The sequence below is a fragment of the Calidris pugnax genome, unplaced genomic scaffold (assembly GCF_001431845.1).
Source record: "Calidris pugnax isolate Ruff unplaced genomic scaffold, ASM143184v1 scaffold4, whole genome shotgun sequence".
In the NCBI taxonomy this organism is placed as follows: domain Eukaryota; kingdom Metazoa; phylum Chordata; class Aves; order Charadriiformes; family Scolopacidae; genus Calidris; species Calidris pugnax.
Genome location: NW_015090781.1, coordinates 2,056,400 through 2,068,179, shown reverse-complemented (window position 1 = coordinate 2,068,179; position 11,780 = coordinate 2,056,400). Strand labels below are relative to the sequence as shown.

Here is an 11,780-nt window from a genome sequence, read left to right as displayed (position 1 = left end):
TATATTTTGCAATCATACATTTTACATGCACATGCGTTTTACTGCTGTTGGATTCCTTTCCCCCAGTATATTTTGCAATCATACATTTTACATGTTTTACTGCTGTTGGATTCCTTTCCCTCCTTTAAAGCACTTGAGTCAGGCAGGCCTCCTTGTGCTCTTGATGCTGCCTTGCTAGTGAATCAGTTGCAGTGTGTCTCCAGTGAGTAGATAAAAATCTTTTATCCGTTGTGATTGTTCTTCATAAAATTAAAATTGCAGAGAAACTGATGCTGTAACAGAGACATTAGGATCATCAGTGGTTACTGTCAGCAAAAGGTGGTTTCCAGAGATCAAACCAGCTGAATCTTTCTTTATTTTTTTTTTTTTCCTGGTTCTGGTTCCTGTAGCATAATGGTAACCCTTAATTCTTCTCCCTTTGGATTGGAGTTGTCTTCATAAAATTAAAATTGCAGAGAAACTGATGCTGTAACAGAGACATTAGGATCATCAGTGGTTACTGTCAGCAAAAGGTGGTTTCCAGAGATCAAACCAGCTGAATCTTTCTTTATTTTTTTTTCTTCTCATAGGTATTTCCTGGTTCTGGTTCCTATAGCATAATGGTAACCTTTAATTCTTCTCCCTTTGGATTGGAGTTATCACACTTTTGAATTTTAGACTAAAGGAAGGATTTCTGTTTGCTCATGTGGGTGATCTGTGCATTTGGGCTTTAAGGAAATGAGGACAATCCCTGCTAGGGTACCCTACACCTTTGGGTTTATGAAGCCAGTTGAAGAGGTGGGGCAGTGCTGAATTGGCATGTCCAGGAGCAGTGCTCTTCCCAATGGCAGAGGCCATACATTTCTAGCCATGGAAACCTCCTGAAGGTACTTGACCCCTCATTACACCAGACTGCTGTGAAAAATTCTTGGTTTGGTTTAGTATCTTCCCTTTTCACTGAGGAACAATCCCTGCCACAGAGGATGCATGGGTTGATCCATGATGTAGGAGTCAAGCAGGTTTGAGCTGGGGGTTGTGTGTGGCCATCCAGTCAGGGGACACGTTCCTCGTGGTTCCTGGTGTAGGGGTTTTGCTTTCATGCAGGAGTGAAAGTTGTCATAGGGCTTGCTTCCAAACAGGAGTCACTGGGTGGGGGTGGGAATAGAAGAGTAGAGGTAAGGGCAGTTCAGCACTTGTGTGTTGTGCTTTGTCAGCCAGCAGCTCTGATGGTTGACCCAAGGAGCACAACAGGGTTATGTCATACCAGGACGGTGTTGAGGAGAGAGTACTGGAGTAAGAACCATTCCCAGAAAACATCTATTTGCTCGTTTGGCAGTAGTGCCCTTTGCCTTCCGTTGGAGCTCTGTGATCCATGATGTGGTCTCTGCTGTGGGAGCAACCCTGCTCCTCTGCGGCTTGTCTGTTCTCAGTACACTGTGTAGAACCTACACAGCACATACTAGTGTTGGCTCCAGCTCCTTTCTGCTCCAACAGGCCATGAGTCTCCAGCATCTACACTGTAACACACAGCTATTGTTTTACCTACAAGGGGTTCCAGTCAGTTACGCATCTAACAAATTAGGGTAGGTGATTCTACCCCTCTGCTCTGCTCTGGTGAGACCCCACCTGGAGTGCTGTGTCCAGCTCTGGAGTCCTCAGCACAGGAAGGACATGGACCTCTTGGAACGGGTCCAGCGGAGGGCCATGAAGATGCTCCGAGGGCTGGAGCCCCTCTGCTGTGAAGACAGGCTGAGAGAGCTGGGGGTGTTCAGCCTGGAGAAGGCTGTGGGGTGGCCTTATAACAGCCTTCCAATAGGAGACATGGGGAGGGACTCTTGATCAGAGAGTGGAGCCACAGGACGAGGGGTAATGGTTTTAAATTGAAGGAGGGGAGATTTAGATGAGATCCCAGAAAGAAATTCTTTGGTGTGAGGGTGGTGAGAGCCTGGAAGAGGTTGCCCAGAGAAGCTGTGGCTGCCCCATCCCTGGAGGGGTTCAAGGCCAGGCTGGATGGGGCTTGGAGCAACCTGGTCTGGTGGGAGGTGTCCCTGCCCAGGGCAGGGGGTTGGGACTGGATGATCTTTAAGGTCCCTTTCAACTCTGATCATTCTATGAATCGAAGTGCGTGCTCTGTGCTTGAACGGTCTCTGTTCAAGTAACTGTACTTCTAGTTCCTAAACTGATGTCCTCTGGGATTTGCTGGCCATGCTGTTCACAAGGGTGTTGTTTAAGGCCAGTCTTATGCAGGGTGAACTTGCAGAAGTTACTTCTTTCAAAAAAAGGGGTGGTGGGCAAAATCACTTTTCCTGTTACTTATGAAGTCTCATGAACCTGCACCAGCACAACTGCTGTAGTGCGGGGTAGGAATGAGTGATGGAGCAGAGAAGGGGAGCTCTGCAAAGCCTGCTCTTACTGCTGGAAGATACTCTCATTAGACTGTGCTATGAATCCGTAGGCTTGATTGGAGTTTGCCTCCATCCTGCTGGCACTGATCCTTCAAAAGGAGCAGAAGGTCACTCAGAGTCTTTGCCAGTGTCCGCTGGTGCAAAAAACGCAAAGATTAGTTTTTGTTATGTCCAAAGCCTCACATCTTTGTAAAATGCTATGAGTTCTTTAACAGAATGATGTGGCTCTCAGTTCTGTACTGGCCCTATTGTTTGAACGACTTTAAAATGGTACTACAGTACCAAGGGTACTACCCTTAAAAGCTTAAAACTTTCATGTGCCTTTAGCTTGAGGGACTGAAATATGCAGGACTAACCAGTCTCTGTCAAAGATAGGGCAGACTGGTAGGAGCTGTTTCTTTGTTCTTGCCATCACACCACAAGCAGAAGCTGTAGATGTTACCAGGATGACTTACTTCAGAAATCACGGAGCTTAGCGGTTGTCAAGAGGAGGGAAAACCTTCAGTCTCCTGTTTTCATGTGACGATGATATGCATAAACTGAAGCACCAGCCTCCATGCTGGAGCTTGTCCTGAGATTCAGCAACACGATGGGCAGAAAGACGGCTTCTTTTAAAAGCTTTTGGGGTTGGTTTATTTTTTTTTGATCTGTGGACTGCCCTGAGTGTAGAGCATCTGCGTAGTCACCTCACTGAAGCCTTGTTACAGAGAATAATAAATCCTGCAAAATTAACCTATTCTGTTAATTTGGGATGAAAGAGTAAGTGGTGCTTAGTTTGTGCCTGGGAGTCTTTCTGATGAGCAAAGGCTTGACAGTCCTTGGAGATGTCTGATGTCTGCTGGTTGCTTAAACTTCTGCGTTTGCAGTGTGTGGCTGCTGGGTGGGGGTTCTCTTGTAGCCTTGCTGAAGGTGGAGGCAATTCTTTCCTCCTCTTGCCTTCTTGCCTTTGCCCTTAAACCTGGATAGTTCAGACATCTACCGTGATGGATAAGTAGATGGATGTCATTTTCAGGAAAGTAACTAAAGCAGAAGGGTTTTAATGTTATTTTTTTTTTTAGTAGTTGAACTAGCTGTTTTGGTTTTTTGGATTCTGGGTTTTTTTTTTGTGTTGTTTTTTTTTTTTTTTCCCCTCAAGGACGACATGAATAAATCTGCACAATACGAGGTTGAGTTGCACCTGTAAAAATGGATTCATTTTGTTAGCTTCCTCCTGTTCTGTACAAAGGCACGAGCAGCAGAAGTACTGGAAGAACCTGCTGCGTAGGCTTATGCTAACCGTATGTTAACTTTGCTTAAAAAAAATTAAACCCTACCTCCTGCAGAACTTGATTTGCTGTTGAGACAAGCTTTCCACTTGCTGGGAGTGAAGGGGAATTTTTCAGTCCCTGGCAATTGTGCAAGGAGATGGCTATTGTTACTGGCTCAAAGACTGGAGAAAGAACTTTAATTTCCCTGCTCTGTTTGATGCCTCTGCAACTCCAAACTGCTTTTTCAATGCAAATATTCAGCTGACTGTCCACTGTTGCTGCTTCTAGGTTTCTTTCATTTTACTTTTTCTTACCCTCTCCCCGTGTTTCCTCTACACTGAGTGTTTGAAGTTATTTTTCATGAGACATTCTTGTTTCCAAATTAATTTTATTTTCTCTCTAGGTCATTTATGTATTTGTCTTCACTAATGTTTGCAACATCTCCAAACGTAGTATCCTCTGTGAATTTAACTAACATGCTGTTTACCCTTTCTTCCAGATCCAGTTTCTGATCCTACTTCCACATTTGGGAGTATGCAAGGGACAAACCCATCTCTTTGCGTAGCTTGACTGGATGTCCCAAGACTAGGATGTTAGTATATTTAAACCATTTTTTGCATTAAAATGTTGCCAGTATCTTAATTGCACATAGATTATTATTTTTTGAAATGTAATTAGCTTTATTGGCATTATGCATATTCAGAAGCCTGCTGGTAGAAACAGTTTTTCTGCAGTCTGACTAGTGCTTATTGGTGATTTTTAAAATGGGTGCAGGAGTCGGAAGAATTTCAGGGTTGCTTTTTAAATGAGCCAGACTTATTTAGTGTTATAGCTTTAGCACTCATTCTTGAAAATCTTGGCTCTTTGTCTAATAAGATTAACCATAGGTTAATCCAAGAACCTATAAAATCTTTAGACTGTGTTCAAGATATTTATGAAAGACCACTTCAGACTTCTGAATGCATGAATACAGGCTCTAGGAGAGATTTTTAAATACTTGAAATAATCAAATATTTGATGCAAGTGTTTATATAGATAAGTGTTAACAAAAAAATAAAATTGCACACTGAAGTTTTTTGAATCCCTGCATTGCAGGTGACATTATTGTGGTACTTGTAAGGGGCCAGTTGTCTGAAAGAGTAAACTGTGTGCTGAACTATTCTTCCAGATTTGATAATAATGCAGCTTCCTTTCAAATGTGTTTTGTGATTGTGTAGTTATTGCAAAATGAGATATTGCATGTTTTCTGTTATGTAAGCAATTGTCTGGCTGTAATTAGCAGTTCAGAGATAAAGAAGACAGCATTAAACTAATGTGCTATTTTTAAAAATGTATTTTTGACTCAGCCGCTTCTTGGAATGCTTCATGTATTCAACTACTACTATATTTAATTGAATTACTTATTGAAACATTACTATAAGCAACTATTTAAATTACTGAAGTGAATTTGATGCTGAATGCAATGTTCATTGTGTAGCTGTAGATTTTGCAGCCTTAATTTTCTGGTGCGCTTCTGTTCTTTTCCCCTTGGAAATGAAGGGAGCTGTCTCTTCATGTGGTTTGAATTGCTCTTGTTGAAAGCGGTGCCCATCTTCTTGGCTAACATTTTAAAGTCATTGGTTATAGCTTCTCTGCTTGAGTTTTCGTTTGTGCTGTCCAGCTCTGTCCATGGGTAATAAATGTAGGTAAGATTGCAGTTCTTCTTTGGCTTGGCTGCTTGGACAGATGTTCTCAGAAGAACTCGTGACAGGGAAGTGCAGTATTTTGCAACCCTTGTTCTAGTGTCCTGCTGCATTTTGGTTTAGTAGCTGAGTCCTTCACCCACTTCTTCTGGTGTTATTCCTGGGGTTTTATAGAAAAGCAGTTTGTTATGGTTGCTTGCAAGCTTTTCAAGCGAATTTTGAGACTCAGTGAATACTACTGTTTATTTTATCAAATCTACTGAAGCACAATGTGTTCTAGAAGTGTAATATTCCTGGAGCCTGGAAATGTTTCTGGTGTCAAAGAAGACTTTTTAAAAAATGGGCTATATCTGAAATAGCCTTCAGAGGATTGAAGGTATAAAATTGACAGTAGTGGGGAACAAGGCACTTAGATGAAATTGTTATTTATGCTTCTTGCACACACTGTCTTGTGCAATTTCTTGTTCCCTCTTTATGCCATACTTGGGTCATTGCATGTGCGTGAGACTCTTTCTTTTAGAGAAACTATGTATGATTAATTCTGCAGGGGAAAAAATGACCTTAAGGGAAGATATTTACCAAGTGTCATAGCCATCAACCTGTTTTGTAACTTTGAGTATCTGTGAGTGCTACTCTTTAATCCCTTTGGATCGGGTAATTAGCATGTAGCCTGCAGAAGTGCAGTTTGTATCAGATTCCTTCACTGTTTCTCTGGCTCTGCTGCTGGCGGTTTCCTAGCCATGGATTAGGAAATCCATTTCGGAGATTTTCCTCTGAAAAGGCTGTTCAGAAGTTACAAAAAGAGCTGCTTTGGATTTAAGTGGACAGTGAGCCTCAGCTTAAAGGATGAAGCTTTTCTAGCAAAGCGGCATTCAAAACAGTGAAGTGTTTCTGTTGTTTCCTGATGCAGAGGTTGTTACAGGTATTTCAGTCTACAGTGAATGTAGCGGTACAGCAGGGTGTGGAATGCCAAGCTAATGGCATTCCTACACACCATTCCAGGTGTGTAGATTACCTGGAAAATTTAACTCGGATTTTGAACAAAGGGCCTGTGGGTGGGCAGTTTCTTAGAAGGATAAGTGTGTCTTCACTTAGCACCAAATAATTGTTTTTAGATCTGCTGAGCATCCTAAACAGGGCCTTTATTCTTTGAACAGACCTGAGGCAGTAGCAGGTCTGCTAAGACCGTTTTATTGAGATACCAATTTTAACATTGAAGCTAGACTGGCTGATCTCCAGATACTGGCTTTAGCTGTTTGATGTTCTTGACTAGAAATCTGTAATTTGGTCAACTGTGAGCATATCGTGAGATTCTGCAGTAATTCGATGCTGTTGAGAAACTTGATGTGCAGAAAGTATGGGACTGTTATCTTTTCTCAAGTGACATGCTGCTTTTAAGCAAAGAACTTCAACTAGACAGGAAACAAAAGTTGTGAGGTAACAGGGTGGCCTCAACCAAAGTATAGTGGATTAAATGTTTGACTGACTTAATTATGAAAGGCCAATAACATGCTGGGCTTCAGGAATTCCTAAAAGGTCTGCAGTAAATGAGATGGAGAAGGCTAGGCAGTGTCAAAAAGCTGCACAGAGCTGCTTGGCTTGGGGAAGACTTAAATATGATGATAGAAGCTGAAATTACTGTGTGCATAACTCAGTTAAGTGCGATGTAAACTGTTAAATATACCTGTACGCACCAAATTCACTGTAGATACCCAGAGAAAATACTTGGGCATAACTTTGAAATCCTGAATGGCTATTGTAAAAGATTTATGCTCTATCATGTTACTTTGCATCAACAAAATTCCAAGGTTTTTGTTGTGAGTACGATCTTCAGCCCTGATCCAATACCAGATGTTTGTCTCAAATTGGAATAAAAGACAGGCAATGTGAGAGAGCAAGCGAGGAAGTCAAACAGGTCTTGATTTCAGCAGCGTTGCTGTCTCAGCTGTCCTGGGTCCTGCCACTCGCTCCTGCTGACATAAATGGATGAGGACAGGGAATTGTTCCTGTCTAGAAATAATGCAAGCAAAAACCAATTATTTTTTTGTCTTCTGTATGGACCTGCACAGTTGTTTGTGTTGCCAGTGAAAAAGGAAGAGTGTGACTAGAAGTGCCTGATGTTAAGCAGCCTTTCTCCTGTCCTGTGATGGTGTCAAGAAGGAAAAAGAAAAGTGCAGTGTAACCCCAGTTGCAGTTGGACAGAAAATACCCTAAAGAAACTGGGTGTTTCTCCCATGAAGCACGTCTGCAGGCATAGCTTACACACAGCCAATCCCATATCTGAAGCAGAAAGGTTAGTAAGATTCAAGGAGTTGCTACATGAAACGATGGCAAACTTTACATGACATCAGAAGGGAGAGAGAGATTTATCAGTCACTTGGTCTTTGGTAAAATTTCCACTAAACCCCAAAGGTCAGGCTATTGTAGCTGTTTACTGCAAGTCTCTTGCATCTGTGTGTAATTTTTTAACAAAGGTTCACTGCTCCTGATCTACACTGAGGAATGCTCCGTTGCATCTGGCAATTTCAGTTCCCACAACTTATTTCAGCACCAAATTGTTTTGCTGCTATAATCTGATGTTAGGAAGCTGTCAGCAGCTGTGGTTATGCTTCTCTATTTCCAGAGGAATATCAGGGCTTGCGGTTTTTTTACTGCATAGGCATAACCCAAGGTGTGAATGAAGAATAGGTAACAGTAATTCTACTGATATTTAGTTCTGCTGGCACAAGAGTAACAACAATCACACAGGTGCATCTTCTGTCCTGTCTGCAGGCATTATTGTGTGCTTACTTTGTACCAGGAGTTGTGCTCTCCATACTGTTGTCCTGGAAGTGACCATAAAGCCAGAGGGTGCTGAGCTGTGCTCCCTTTGCACCTTGTGGTGTGTGCACTTGGGGCATGCTTTCACATGTTACCTCAGAGATCACAATTAGTCACTATAATCAGCTCTGTAGCTGGTATGACTTCTATGCTCATGTCTTTCAGTGCTAAGATACTTCTCCTATGTGCTTATCTTTATTTGGAGTTGTATTATACGTGCATAACTTTTGCCCCCTGCCCTCCTTTCAGTTCCCCTTTCATTTTTGTGTAGCTGCCTGTGTCACCCACTGATTTCACCTAGATCATGCTTTCTGTTGAGACAGAACTGAACAGTCCACCTGAAAAGGCTAAGGACACTTTTCCTGAGTTTCTGGGAACCCTCCTCAAAACATCAGGTGTGCTTCATATTCACTGTATTCATGACTCAATCTTCTTTCCATGGTCTAGATTATTTGTTTCTTCTCTTAGCTTCTTAGTCAAGAGTTCACTGGTGTTTTAGTGAAATAATCACTTAATAAAGCGGTGTGTCTTTGCGTATCCTAAGATTTTTCAGGATGCTGTTAGCTAGCTGGAGTCAGGAGGCATACTCTTCATCAGGGCAATTAGGTAATGGCTTATGATGGAGGTTTATTTAGCGTCAGACAGACATCTACAATCACAAATAACAGAGTAAAATACCTCTTGGCAGTTTTTACCTTACAGGTAAGCTTAGGATATTCACCTCTCAACTAAGAAACATTAAATAAACTTTCACTGGTCTGTGCTATCTGTTGAAGATCATCAGATTTTCAATGACAGGTGATATAAATATATTTAGTTTCCAAAGCAGAATCACATTTTCATTCCCCTCTGCAGATTCTTGCATAGATTTGAAAATCTGTGGCAAAAGGGGTATTTATAACTTGAGATCCAAAAAGAAAAGTGATGTATTGAGTTAATTCAGTGATGATTGATGATATAACTGGCCTCCTGTGATACAGGAGGTGAAACTGAGCCACCCTCCGAGGGTTTGTAGATCAAAGCTGGGGTTTGGAAGATGCTTTTCCTCCTGGCATTTTTCATTTAAATGGATTCAGCAGGTTGTGTCTACCCTTTCTGGGCTGTTTTATAGCTGAATTGTTTCAGTCAGTCTGGTTTCAGTAGGTGGCTGTGTGTTGCAGACAGAGACTGATGTAGGGCAGGACTGAGTTGCTGAGGGAAGGCAACCCTCTTCAAATAGGACTGTTGTGGAGCGTGAAATGTGTCACAGAATCCCAGAATGCTATGGGGTTGGAAGGGACCTCTGGAGATCATCCAGTCCAACCCCCTGCCAAAGCAGGTCCACCCAGAGCAGGTCCCACAGGAACGTGTCCAGGGGGGTTTGAATGTCTCCAGAGAAGGAGACTCCACCACCTCTCTGGGCAGCCTCTGCCAGGGCTCTGCCACCCTCACAGCAAAGAAGTTCCTCCTCATGTTTAGGTGGAACTTCTTATACTCAAGTTTGTGCCCATTTCCTCTTGTCCTGTCCCTGGGCACCACTGAAAAAAGCCTGGCCCCATCCTCCTGACACCCACCCTTGAAGTATTTATAGGTGTTGATCAGATCCCCCCTCAGCCTTCTCTTCTCCAGACTAAAAAGACCCAAGTCCCTCAGCCTTTCCTCACCAGAGGGATGCTCCAGGCCCCTCATCATCTTTGTAGCCTCTGCTGTCCCCTCTCCAGCAGTTCCCTGTCCTTCTTGAACTGGAGAGCCCTGAACTAGAATGTAGGTGATATCTCAGCCAGTTTAACCCAAACCTCTCACATGCTTCTGCACCACGCCAGTGTGTCTGTCTGGAGGCTGGGGTGGAAATCACTGGTATCCTGTGCTTCCACATATACAACTTTTTGGGACAGAATGAGGGTTCCTCCATAGTTTGAATTGACTTGGGCCTCTGCTATACCTACTTGTGCCAAGTTGTTCCTGACAGCACACCTGATCTGTGGTATGAGCGTTACTGTGGCCGTGAAATAAAGCAGAGCAGTGAACTGACCTTGCTGGAAATCCTGCCTGTTCTGGGGGGGGGTGTTTCCAGACAGACCAATTCCCTCTGCTGCAGGGCTATTCTTATGCTTGTGCTGGGGGAGCATGGGGTACGGGGACAAACGCTGGTAGTTAACGAATGTCATCTTAAATTTTCTTGGCAGCGAATCATTAACAGGTTGTCTCCAACAAGAAACGAGTCTCGAGGTTCTTAATTTGGTGCAATAAATAATAAATAACACCGGATATGGAAAAAAATTGCCTTGAATTGGAGAAATGTTTGGGTCTCTCTATAAAAAATTTTTGGTCCACGGTATTTTGTGCCATTGAGCACACTCATTTTTGGGCTGTTTGATTCTTTTGAGCTGTTTATAAACTGTCTAGCTAGTTGGTACAATTTCTTCTCAGTGAAAACTATGCCTGGTTGCTTGCTGGAACTCCAGACCTGGAGGTTGAACAAGTAAGAGCACTGGTTTTGAGATGAGATACTGAAAAACAACTCCCACTTCAATTTTTAGGGTTAAAGTTTGTTTGATAGGGTTTTGCTGGATGCTTTGCTTTTGTTTTGTTCCTTATTTAGATCTTATTCTACTTTTAAGTAAAAATTACCTTTTTAAGGATACAAAGAAAGTTGGTAGTTACTGAAAGCTCTTCTGCTGTCATTCTTTGCCATTTTGTGGTGTCTGTTTTCTGGTTTATTTTCTAAAGTGATAAAATGCAAGTATTTACATGAGAGGATTCCAGTTGGTTCGAGTACCGGTGGTGACTGGTGGTGAAGAAAACCAGATAGTGGTAGAATAAACCTCCTGATCTTGAGTTACAATGTAAAACAAAAGCCCCCAACCCCTGACGTGAACAACTAGCCAGATTAGTGATGCAGTATCTCCAAATCAGAGGATCTTCCCACCCCCGCAAATCCCCATGAAGATTAGGGCTCAGTCTGCCAGAGCGATTGCGGTGTCTTGAGGTGATGTTGAGACATCCGTGGCAGAGTCCTTGGCTTTTCTCGAATTCTGCTGCTGAGGCTTTTGATTAAAGATAAGGAGGTTGCATGCCTTCATGTAATTCTCTTCTTGATATCAGATCACACACACAAAAATATTCCTCGTGGGAGGGACGCAGGAGATGGTTCATGTTATGCCTTTTGCCTTGCTGTACGCTGTACTCTGGCAACAAGCTTTCTAACTTGGCACTTCTGGTTTTTTGGGGGGTGATTTTTCACAGAATCACAGAATGATATGGGGTTGGAAGGGACCTCTGGAGATCATCTCCTCCAACCCCCTGCCAGAGCAAGTCCGCCAAGAGCAGGTCCCACAGGAACGTGTCCAGGTGGGGTCTGAACGTCTCCAGAGAAGGAGACTCCACCACCTCTCTGGGCAGCCTCTGCCAGGGCTCTGCCACCCTCACAGCAAAGAAGTTCCTCCTCATGTTCAGATGGAACTTTTTCTGTTCAAGTTTGTGCCCATTCCCTCTTGTCCTGTCACTGGGCACCACTGAAAAAAGACTGGCCCCGTCCTCCTGACACCCACCCTTCAAGTATTTATAGGTGTTGATCAGACCCCCCCTCAGACTTCTCTTCTCCAGACTAAACAGACCCAAGTTCTTTCCTCATCAGAGAGATGCTCCAGGCCCCTCATCATCTCTGT

General features: G+C 43.0%; 1 protein-coding gene across 2 annotated transcripts in view; it reads left to right on the top strand.

Moving 5' to 3' along the window:
• Nucleotides 1–4,131: 4,131 nt before the first annotated feature.
• The window catches only part of LOC106897831 (ligand-dependent corepressor), a 75,374-nt gene continuing 67,725 nt past the window's right edge, over nucleotides 4,132–11,780 (top strand). Inside the window, exon 1 of one of the 2 annotated variants that reach the window (XM_014958718.1) lies at nucleotides 4,132–4,223. The gene's annotated coding sequence lies outside the window, so the exon portion shown is untranslated. The remainder of the gene's footprint in view (nucleotides 4,224–11,780) is intronic. The other variant, XM_014958741.1, reaches the window with a different exon arrangement.